Consider the following 12,127-nt stretch of genomic DNA (forward strand, 5'->3'; position numbering starts at 1 on the left):
TGAGGATGGAGGCTTACTGTACGTTTGTGTTGGACAGGAATGTTTGTAAAGTGCAAAGAGAAGCAAAGTAATAAAACGAAAAATCTCGTGGTTTACACGGCTTTCCCTTACGTACTGTACGCATTACTTATGTAATTGTATGCAACTTCATACACAAGAAGCTTTATGCTTAAAACGTACCATCAAAGTCTGTGGCTCACAACTCTAGTGGGTTGTTATTGGTGTTTCCCGGGATCTACGTCACGCTTTTTTTCTTCATGAAGCTCCTTTTTTTTTATTCCGAAGGGGTCCCAGCAAATAAAGACAGCTCACATTCCCGTTTGGACGCAAGATAGTGAGCAGCAGGAATCCCCGGGCGAAGATAAGGCAGTAGGAGTAGCTGCATTTCCCGAACCCGGTCGTTTCTCCCTGACACGCTCCGTCCTATGTCCTGCACTGTACAGTACACGCCCGGTTGTTGATGAAAACGAGCCGTGGATTTCAGCACCGGAGCTGTCCAGGCAGAGAACCACACTGCAATACAGTATTCTCCGAAGAATAAAACCTGCACAAATCTGATAGTTTTACCTAGGCTTTTGAAAGACGGAATTTTATTGGGAATTACGTTAATGCATACGCGCAAAATACACACATCAAGCCTTGGTCTGAGATGCTGAGTGGACTTTGCTGAGAAAAGGAAGTCTCAACTAAGGAGGTCTACGAAGTCATTTTCATCCCAGGTAGGGTTGGAATTAAATTGATGCTGTTGTATATGATACTGTATGTCAGATTAAATATTTTAAATATGTTATGTTAAGTAGAACAGTCCCTGTCAAGATAATCTCAGCACAAATGCATCTGAACAAAAAATGTACAAGTCATATTGTCTCGTAAAGAATGCGCAGGATTTATTTTTTATAGGTTCCCGAGAAAGTGGCAAGGAAGGTGCAAGACACGTCGGGAATGTGGCATTCGTCTTCGTGGTGTTTGTTAATGAGCCGGATTAGAATAGCCGGAACAGAAGTAATTGTACATTCCAAAAATGAGACTTTGGTGAACTCAAGGTGGATTTTTTTTTTTTACTGCAGTGGATATTTACTGGCGGAAGGGCGCTCTGACATGAACATAGCTGTTAAAAAAGAATTTAGGTCACCTTCTTAATGCTGTTAGTGACTGAGTGTGGAAGCTTGTGGGACCATCATTTAATGTAGCGGTGACCGCAAGTGTTACTAGGAGTAGTATCGTATTTCGACTTCACACTCTTCCCTCGGACAACAGTTAATAACCCCCATCCCTCCCTCCCAACCCCGATAGAGGCAGGTTCGCCGTATACTGCTCGCCTTTGTATCATATCTAAACAGCAAAGGAAAACATGCTAGATTTTTTTTTTTAGATTGAGAGAGACATATTAAGGTATTTTGAACGAATCTAAAACAGCCTTAATTTTATTAGCAACATACTCAGAATGGTTAAATTTACAAAATGACAATTCAACCCCAGAAATTAATATCATATTCTTTTTCTAGAGTTGTGAGACACTTGTAGTAGTTCTTAACATGGAATGCACAGCAATCTTTCTGTCCTTAAATTATTTACATGGTAAATATGATTAATGTTTTAGAAAACAATGTAATAGCTGATTTGTAAGCAAGAGATTCATGTATTTAATCCCCCAGGTCATTTTGGAAAATATTCCACATCTTTCACTGTATGATCAGTCAGTATTATAGAGGCTTCACAGTTAGTTAGCATTCAAAGGTAAGAAGGTATTTGTAAACACTGGGAGCCTGTAGGTGAGGTAGCTCATGGATGACCAATATTGAGTGTTACCATGTTTTATATCACTACTATATAACAATTAAGTGACACGCGGCTTCATGAAATATTAAGGTAGTTTGTAAAATGTAAGCTAATTCTAATTATCATTGGGAAGGTTTTGTTGTTTGCTAGGAATGCACTCCAGAGCAATGCTTAATCCTCTATAGCTCTTTATCAGAACACCCTGGACTATTGTTATAGTGTTGATAAGCATTCTTAGACGGTGCACATCAGGAACAATGCCTTACTTTATTGCATTATTAGACCATGAGCATGGAGGAAAGCGCATTTAGGTAGGTTAAGCCAGTATTTTTATTCCATGAAAGCAGACATAATGAAAGTGAAAAAGAAAGGCCTTATCGATATGGCAACTTCATCCCAGAAAAAACAAATTGTAGGCAAAATCCTGGAGCAGACATTTCAAGGCTTTCATGGACAGCTGAAAACTCCTAAGAGCATGGGTAGAATTTTTGAATACCCTGCAGTATGATTTTGAATAAAATGTTCCACCTTTCTAAAATCTGGAATTTGAAAAGCTTTTGCTCCCATAGAGGAGGAAGTCTTCCCAAACATTTGTGCAAGGTCTCATTTACTTGTTAGCATCTCAATGTGGTCAGAACTAAAGAGTACCATTTACAAACTCTGGCATAAAGTGTATCTTTGCACCACAGAGAAGGCTGTTTTTTCTTAAGGCCTGCATTCTTTACGAGTCTGTCTTATAGAATCCAGAGCCAAGGGTGTTCACAGCTTTATTCAGAAGGCCCTTCTGTCTGTACTGAAGAGCATATCCCACTCACAGCTCATTGGTTGGCTTGAAAACAATCCCTGGCAGGCAATGAATAAATAGATGGGCTTCTTTTTAAAGATTTATTTAGATTTAAATTTTGCCCTCCAGAATTAGCCTCTTGATATTTGACATACAGTTCACAATGAGAAGTTCAACAGCATTTAAAAGCTGAGGGATGCAACCAAGTCTACATTTCAACTTCTCACAGATTTAGTTTTAACAAATGATTTTCACAGCACCATGACACTACTTTGTACTTCATTAACTGGGTACAAAAGATTTGGAAATCTATATAAATACTGGAAATATGTATAAAGTTCTTCTGTTAGATGACATTCACTTTTTCACTTGTAAATATTGATTAAATGTGGTCGAAAGAATTTTAAAATCTAGAATATGTAGCTCAAAGACACCACAAAGGCAATCATATTGTAATATGGTGTTTGTTTCCATTACCTTAAAACAAACCACGCAATCTCACTTTAAAATCATATACACAGAATGTCTAAGTGAAGACAACTGAGTTACTTCTTCCATTAGTGTAGAGGTAAAATATTGGAGAAAATTACTTTAAAATGTATTTTATTAAAAACATAAAAATTAGTCAATTAAATTCAAATATTTTAAATGTCACCATTTTGCCATAAGAAATAAACCATCAGGTTTGCCATCCATATACTGTACATCCACATGTGCATTCACTCCAGAAAATACACCAAAGTTCTGCTGCAAGGACAGTGATAGGGTGGAGGCAGAGATAGAGAATGATGAAGTGGAAAAGACGTGTTTGTCATCCTTATGTACAGTCTGTTGAACTGTACTTATAGACTCCATTTAGTACAACCAAGGCCCCAGCAAAAGACAGTTAGAAAGTAAAAGACAGTTATAAAATTGAATATTGTTTCTGTTACAGTGGATACTTAAAGCTCTGATAAAACATCGATTTCTTCATTCTTATTGGAAGAAGTGATGAAAATATATGTTTGGTCCTCATCATTACTGTATTATTTAAGTAAACACTAGTCCTTACTTCTTCATAAGCAAGAGCTATATAGTACATCAGCTGGGATAAAACCTCAGAATATGACCTACTGTAAACCTCAAGTAATAAACTGGAGAATTTAAAGTTACTGCCACTTACAGTATTCTGTCCTTCTTCTCATCTTTTCTGCATTCTGAAAAATGTTCAGTAGTTTTAGATGTGTTAGGTGTTAGACTCAGATTGCATTCAGCATTAACTGCATTTCCATAATATTGTATTGTTCTCAAACAGTAGGATTTACTATTCTTTTACAAATGCTTGCTGTCAAGTGAATGTTGATGAACTACAGTATACTGTACAAGAATTGCAAAATGCACTTCTTTCTTTAGAGACAAAAGTGTACTGTATCAAATTAGATTGTGACTGCTTGTATATACAGTATACCACATAAAGATAATTTTAGTAATTTAAAGATATTTGCACTCATTTCTTTGAATTTCCATCCCTCTTTTTATAGGAATATATTTATTAAACGTCTGAAACCTGGTGTCGCCAGATAAGCATTTGAATCATAGACAGAGGAGAATTTAGTACAGTATATTTCTAGAAGCTTACGAAAAAGAATATTTGAGATAATATGAGAATATTTAGTTTAAGAATGAAGAAACTTGAAGACCTCCAGAGAAGGTTATAGCAAGATTTCTAAAGGCCCAAGTAAAGTAATTTAATTTAATTGCTTACACTTATTTATAAACTTATATAGCACTTTTCTGGACATTCCACTCAAAGCACTTTACAGGTAATGGGGACTCTCCACCACCACCACCAATGTGCAGCCGGCCGGATGATGCGAGGGCAGCCATAGTGCGCCAGAACGCTCACCACACATCAGCTCTCAGTAGGGAGGAGAGCAGAGTGATGAAGCCAATTCATAGAGGGGGATGGGAAATGTGGCGAGGATGTCAGGGTTAAACTCCTACTCTTTCTGAGAAACACCCTGAGATTTTTAATGACCACAGAGAGTCAGGACCTCGGTTTTACATCTCATCCGAAGGATGGTGCCTGTTAACAGTAGTTAGTGTATAATTAGTGTCCCCATAATTATAACGGCGCATTAGGACCCATATGGACCACAGAGTGAGCACCCCCTACTGGACCCACTATCACCTCTTCCAGCAGCAACCTTAGTTTTTCCCAAGAGGTCTCTCATCCAGGTACTGACTAGGTTCACGTGTGCTTAGCTTCAGTGGGTTGCCAGTTGTGATTTGCAGAGTGATATGGCTGCTGGCAAGTAGTGGTATAATCAGTGTCATATTTCTCCTGCCATTCAAACCAGTTATTTGTTTTATTTCAACTGATACAAACAAGAAAACCTCTTTAGAGAAAATGCATTGGCAAGGAGTTATATCCAAGTGTTTTTAAAATGTATAAAGTTCTTCTGTTAGATGACATTCATTATTTCACTTGCAAATCTTGATGAAATGTGGTTGAAAGAAGTTTAAAATATAGAATATACAGTTCAGAGAAACCACAAAGGCAATCATATTGTAATATGGTGTTAGTTAGATGGAGTTGATGGGCTTCTGTGTGTTTTAACAGTATTGCTAATTACCTTGACTCCTACTATCTGATCTTGCTGCTTCTGTTGATTAATATGAATGGAATTTTTGCACGTTTTATAGATCTATATTTATAAGTAAAAATTATATTATGTTCCACAATTAAATCATGATTTAATGTGACAATGATTTCTTTTTGTGTCTTACCTCTGTTTTAGTTACACAGTGTTGTTCAATAAATGTCATTAACTATGCTGCCTTTACAATAGATACAAGGCAGAAATTAAAAGTCTTCTTGGAAAAGGAATTATCGTACCGATATTCATAAAGAAAACAAGTTTGAGTGGGGAGCTGTGCCAACATGCACTGGCTGCAAAGAAATAAGCAAGTTCCACACTGAGAAGTAAAAAGTAAAACACAACCTTTCAGCTTTTGATGCTGTCTTATCTCTGTTGAGGACACCTGAAGAAGGCTCAGCAGGTGAAATGTTCTATTTTTTTCTCTCTTTCTACTTCTCAGTGTGGAATTAACATTTGCTTGTATGTTTGTATACATAGCCCAGAAATGTTAACATTTTTAATCAGGAATACTGTAAAGATGTATTTCACCTTATTTCTAGCTCTTCTCTATTTGTTAATATCTGGCCTGGGTGATTAGTAATAGAGAGTATGAGAAGGTGTATAAGGAGTGACAATGGATTGGAGACAGAAAGAATGATACTGCCATCATTAGTTCCAGAGGCAGTCATGCATACCCAGGACATGTCATTACCTCTGCTTCAGAGTTTGCTTCGATGTCTAAAGATAAGCCAGGAGAATTCAGAGACTAAGATTTACAGACAGATGAGACCAAGATAAAATGTTACCAAAATACCAAAGTGAGGGAAAGGCAAAAGTGTGTAAAATGTGACTGCATGTCATCCAAAAAAACAAACAAAACACCTGATCTATGAAGTATAGTCTGCATAGATCTATGAAGTATTGCATGGCCACCTCTGAAGCTCACTTGATGATGTAACTGATGATGTCAGCAGAAAAATAAATTCTGAAGTCTACAGAAGGATACATACAGTACATGCATCATCCTGTAGCATGACGTAAATCTTACAGCCCTTGGAACCAAGCAATTCATCAGGAGAGAAAAAAAGTGGAAAACCTTAGACTAGCCAGGTCGATCTTCGTATGTAAATCTAACTGAGCATGCATTTTGCATGCTGAGAAAAAAAAAATGAAGCCAAGGAAAGTGACCCCAAGAACAGGCAAGAATTCAAATGTGTTGCAGAAAGCATCTCAAATTATTATACAAAAGATTCATACAGTTGTGTCCTCAAATATGCAACCAAAAACTAATGTATCTCGATACTTTAAATCACTGGGTTATTAAAGAATATTATACTATGGTATAATTCATATACAGTTCATTATCAGAAAGATACATTCCAAGGCTGTAAAGCATTTTTTTCTTTAGCTGTTGCAAGACCTTTGAAATTTTGTTACACTTAGGATTACTTAATGTGAAGAGTTCAATGGTTGTATGCTACACAATTAACTACAGATGTAATACATTTCTTTACTGATGAACTGAGTCTTTTTCCAACTAGAAAATTTCCAGATGTAATGATATTGCATTTGTTGCTTTACATAGCCTGTCTTGTTTTTTTTTATATTCATTTCTTCATTATAACAAATTCTGCTCCCTTCCTGCACCTTGCAGCCACATTCCATCTGAATTCTTAGATGATACTCATGTGACATTTGCCTTTTGACTGACATTTGAATTGTTTTCACAATGGCTAACTTCTGGTTGACATAAAATTCTAATTAAACATTTTTTTTCCTTTTCTCCTTTTTAGTTCTTGCACATTTCTGTATTTTATCACTGAAAAATTGCAACAGCTGTGCATGAAAAAACACATTATATGCCCTTTAATCTTTGAAAAGGATGCCTTTACTAGTTATTAGGTGGTGCATTCAATTTCATTTAAGAAAATAGCTACTGAATGAAATGTGCAGAGCTAGTACTCATGAAGATGACATGAAATGCACTCTTCTCTTTTCAACACAATTAAGTTATCTGAAGGCAAGGTGCAAATGACTTTCTTCTTTCCTTTTAATGGAGTGCAGTGTGATGACAACAGTGCTTGATTTTCTTAAATTTGACCATTTCTGAAATCTAAATATTTCACAGACCATTTTATTTAATGGGTTTGAAATACATACACATTTCCAGCTGGTTAAAGAATATTTACTGTACACACAATAAATAATGCTAAATAAAAATCAATCTAAGGATCTAATCTTTGATCAACGTTTATGACAACATTTACAATTGTTCTAAATTCCTTAACACATCAGAAAATCATTTGTGATTTTAACACATTCAATCATTTTATTTGTGGCATGATACCAGGGTGCTCACCCTTCGGTCCATGTGGGTCCTAATGCCCCAGTATAGTGACGGGGACACTATACTGTAAAAAGACACTGTCCTTCAGATGAGATGTAAGGTCCTGACTCTCTGTCTTCTTCTTCTTCTTTTTCACAGCCTTAGTCCCAGACTGTCCTGGGGTCAGCTGCTTTGGTTGCTCTTCTCCACTTGTCTCTGTCGAGCACATCTTCCTCACTCACTTCACATACCTCCATATCTTTTCTCACACAATCTATCCATCTCTTTCTAGGCCTGCCTCTTCTTCTGTTACCTTCCGCCTCAAATTCCATTACCCTCTTTGTTACTTCCTCAACGTCCCTCCTCATGATATGTCCATACCACCGTAACCTCGCCTCTCGCATCTTCTCAATCACATTCAGCACCCTACATCGTCTACGGATTTCTTCATTTCTGATCTTATCCTTCATTGAAATCTGCAGAATCCATCTCAACATCCTCATTTCAGTTCTTCTCATCAAGTTCTCTTTCCTCTTTCCAACTGCCAAGCATTCAGCTCCATATAGTAGTACAGGTCTAATCACAGTCTTGTACATTTTGCACTTTAACTTTCTAGGAATTTTCCTGTCACAGATTATTCCAGTTATTTCTCTCCACTTGTTCCATCCAGCTTTCACTCTTTGTTTTACTGCCTCCAGTGTTTCTCCTCCCTTTACCAGTTTTGATCCAAGGTATTTAAAGCCATCAACTTGTTTCAGTTTTCCTCCATTTGTCTCCTCAACATTGGTCATAGTATCTCCTCTTCTCTCCATTACCATTATTTCAGATTTTTCTGCATTCATTTTCAGTCCACCCTTTTCCAGACTCCTCTGCCATTTGAACACTTTCTCCTGTAGTTCTACTTCTGAATCTGCCATCAGTGCCACATCATCAGCAAAGATGAGTTCCCAAGGCACTTCTGTTCTTACCTCCTCTGTCAGTGTGTCAATCCTGACTCTCTGTGGTCATTAAAAATCCCAGGGTGTTTCTCGAAAAGAGTAGGGGTCACAGCAAACCAGTTTAATCCAAATCACCATACTGTACCAGAAAACACAGAAACATCCATAGACAATAAAACCAATTCTTGGGTGTCAATATTCCTCGGGAAATGATATTCCAGGCTTGAGACAATATTGCAGTGTGTAAGCTTTTCCCATTGTGCTTTAATGATGTGATGATTGTTTAAGTACTCTTTAAATCAAAATGATAGAGGAGTGTTGGTTGACATATTGTGGGCTAAGACTGAAAAATAAATACAAAATTGTCTGGTCATCAAAATGTGCCCCTGAAGTTCTGAATATTTTTGAGAAATAAATACTTCACATAAGCAGACCAATGACGGGCAATTCGTTCTTTTGGGTTTTATCTTTTTAATTTTATGACTGAATGCTCCTTATCAAAATCTGAATTATGCTGACAGATGTAAAATTCATTTCAAGAACTGGCCAGCTCTTTTGACCAGAGGCATTTCAGAGCATTCCTGTGTGAGGCAGCTGAAGCCCTTGAGAGAGGATGAACTGCAATCTGTCTGAAGAAGAAATAAGCTTTCATCTGGAGCTTTTATTCATAGGATTATGATAAATCTTACAGTGCTAAGGAAAAAAAATATCTGTGTGCAGAAGTTGTAATTTAGAAGATTAAATATATCAGTTTGTTTCTCTATTTCTGTTCCCTAGCTAGGAGCTTCCAATTGTCATCTTGCCTGCTTCTACTTTATGTGAAAACATAAAAGTTCCAATTTAGATATTTCCGGTATGTGTGCATTTACAGACATTGTTAATTGTGTTACAATTTTGGAATAAAATGTACAGAGGGTTCTGTGTTCTCACAGGATCCTCAAATCCTAGAACATGAAATCTACAACTGTCTCAGTACTAGTCAGTTCTAGGTGGAAGCTTTCACTTGTTTACTGAACAGTATATTGTATTAAATAGCAATACATGTATTTAGAAAGCAATGTGCCATGGAACAAGTAGAGGTTAATCTAATGCCTTATTCAGGTACGAAGATATGAAAGTGAGAAAAAAAAAAGTTTTTTATGAATAATAGTCCTTGATTCTTATTTGTTCTGTCTGAGTAGTTACTGTAATGCAACTTTATACACAGTAAAACTGACATAATGCTCTTTTAGTAGCATTAAAGTTTACTCAAGATCTAATTGTATAATGTATGCTGTGCCAGTCTGCTTCTTATTTTCAGAAATATTATAGCACCACCTTAGTGGTGGAGACTAACAAAGAAAATATGTTAGAACTGTCAATTGTCAGTTCTCAGCGGGAATGCAGCTTCCCAAATCAATAGAAAGACACAATTAAAAACAGGGACTCCGGGTATTCCTGTCTATGCCTGCCCAGTCATTTTCTTGCATGAGAGATGGGTAACTTCTAGAGGAAACCTGTATTACTTTTCACTTCACAGCCATTTATTAGGAAAGTCTACCTCTTATCAAATGGTGCATGTAGTGGTAGTACAGTGGAACAAGTAAGGTTTTATTCCATACTGAAAAGAGAAGAAAACAACACGTTTTGGCTTCTTCAGGTGTGTATAGTACTATGTCACATTTTGCAAAAAGGTGTTTCTGATGACTCCTGTCTACATACCTGTATACTGTATAAAGTAAGAGACAAACCTTGTCTGAAATCTTCAGAAACATTGGGCATTTGGAATCATTATGGCAAATTAATAAAAAACCTCCAACAATTCACCTGTTCCACCAGATCTGTGTAATTCCCAGTCCATGGTATAGATATGAAAATAATAATGAATCTTGGTCATTTTTGATATTGTTGCCCATGAAAGATCAGTTTTTCAAATTGTGTGTGATGTGTATTTAGGGAAACAAAAATGTTTAGATTTAAAGACTTAGTTATTACAGTATACAGAAAATAGAGGGTACAAATAAAGGTTGAATACTGAAACTCATGTAATGTATGTACAGTAGTAGAATACCACAGTGATCTGCACCCAGACAACTGCTCTTCTTAATTTGCATCAATGATCTAGATTCCTAAATAGTGTATAAACTAGTAAATGTGCAAATTATACCAAATTAGGAGGATTACTGTTCAAGCAGCAAATAAAATTCAAAATATTAATATAAAGCTCACACCTGGGCAAATATACTGCATCTTCTTCATTGTGTTCAATGTAGACAATTGCAGGGAATTGTATTAAGGCATTTAACATTTTTTTAAATACAAAATGGGAAAAACTTAACTAGAAGAAGCTACATACTGTATGAAAAAGGCATTTATGTTGACATCAATTACGCCTTCTAGACAAAGAGAGGAAACAATTTAAAAGAAAAATTAAGCAGAGAACATAAAAGTGCAGAATTTAAATTGAGGGGAGTTACTGTAAAATTCTATAACACACTAATGAAGCTGTTTATCACAGCTATTTGGCTGCAATTTAACTATAACTTTGGTCCAGTACAATAAAACGCTCATGTCTGCCAGTGTAAGCCTGCCGAAAGATTAATACTTTTTAGATGCCATGCAACGATGAACACAAAGCCAGTACCTTAGGACTGGTCTTAGAACTGATGTTAAGTGCGCCCAAACCCTATGGACTGTTTGGACGTGCCCAGTCCATGTCCCAACAGTCCATTAGTTAAATACTGTACTAATGCATACAGTATAACTACTTCCTGGGATCGAATATTGTTCACTCAATGAGCAAGTGTGTCTCTCAAGAAGAACTTCTATGCATCTGTTTCTTGCATGTTTTTGTATTTAGATCGTGCTTTCATATGGTATATTTATAGTTCAGAGATTACATCTGAGGAATGCAAAATCACTACAGAGCATGTCCATATTCTTTGTGTGAGTGTCAATTTTTTGAGCAACAAAAATTTCACTGTGGAGTTATTGGATGGAATTACAAATTATACAGATTATGGTACAGTACCTTAACAGTTCTGCAAAAATGCAAACCCAGAATTTCTTTAGTAACAATGAATAGCTCCTCTCACTTGGCACTTAATTCTGATACACCATGCCTTCAACCTACACAAAAGCAACAATCTGAGGCAAGAAATGAAAATGATTTATATGCCTTTTAACAGTTTATGCAGCTTTTTGTATTTAGTCTCAATGCATTAGAGCATTTAACAGAGTGCCAATCATGTTCACACTGAACATTTCTTAAACATTGGTAAACTGTTTGACACCTATTGTAAACTTAGAAATTAAATATGAATGAATAAAAACACATGGGGAATCAAATTATCATGCAAATAATGCAGTATTTTTAGTCCCTGTCACAATGCACACACACTTATTCCTCATATAAAATGTAATTAAACAAAGGCTGATTAGTTTGCATATTCTTCTCTCCAGGGAGACTTCCATGAATTTGCTACCGTATATAGAAGAAACAGATGTTCTAATACAATTCCATTGGTACAGTAAGCAAAGTAAAGTGCATGAAACATTTGAATTCGTACTGCATTCTGGAGTGTATCTAATAGAGATAAGAGCAACCTGATAGGAAATAAGATGGAGCATAAAGATGCAGCCACACAGAATGCTCGAGTTGTAATTCACCTGTTACGACCCCAAGTGTCTAGGGGTAAAG

At 36.3% G+C, this 12,127-nt stretch overlaps 1 protein-coding gene across 2 annotated transcripts in view; it reads left to right on the plus strand.

Annotated features, from left to right (window-relative positions):
- Positions 1–219: 219 nt before the first annotated feature.
- The window catches only part of phf24 (PHD finger protein 24), a 52,219-nt gene continuing 40,311 nt past the window's right edge, over positions 220–12,127 (plus strand). Inside the window, exon 1 of one of the 2 annotated variants that reach the window (XM_006626600.3) lies at positions 220–719. The gene's annotated coding sequence lies outside the window, so the exon portion shown is untranslated. The remainder of the gene's footprint in view (positions 720–12,127) is intronic. The other variant, XM_015363917.2, reaches the window with a different exon arrangement.

Source organism: Lepisosteus oculatus, chromosome 3 (assembly GCF_040954835.1).
Source record: "Lepisosteus oculatus isolate fLepOcu1 chromosome 3, fLepOcu1.hap2, whole genome shotgun sequence".
Classification (NCBI taxonomy): domain Eukaryota; kingdom Metazoa; phylum Chordata; class Actinopteri; order Semionotiformes; family Lepisosteidae; genus Lepisosteus; species Lepisosteus oculatus.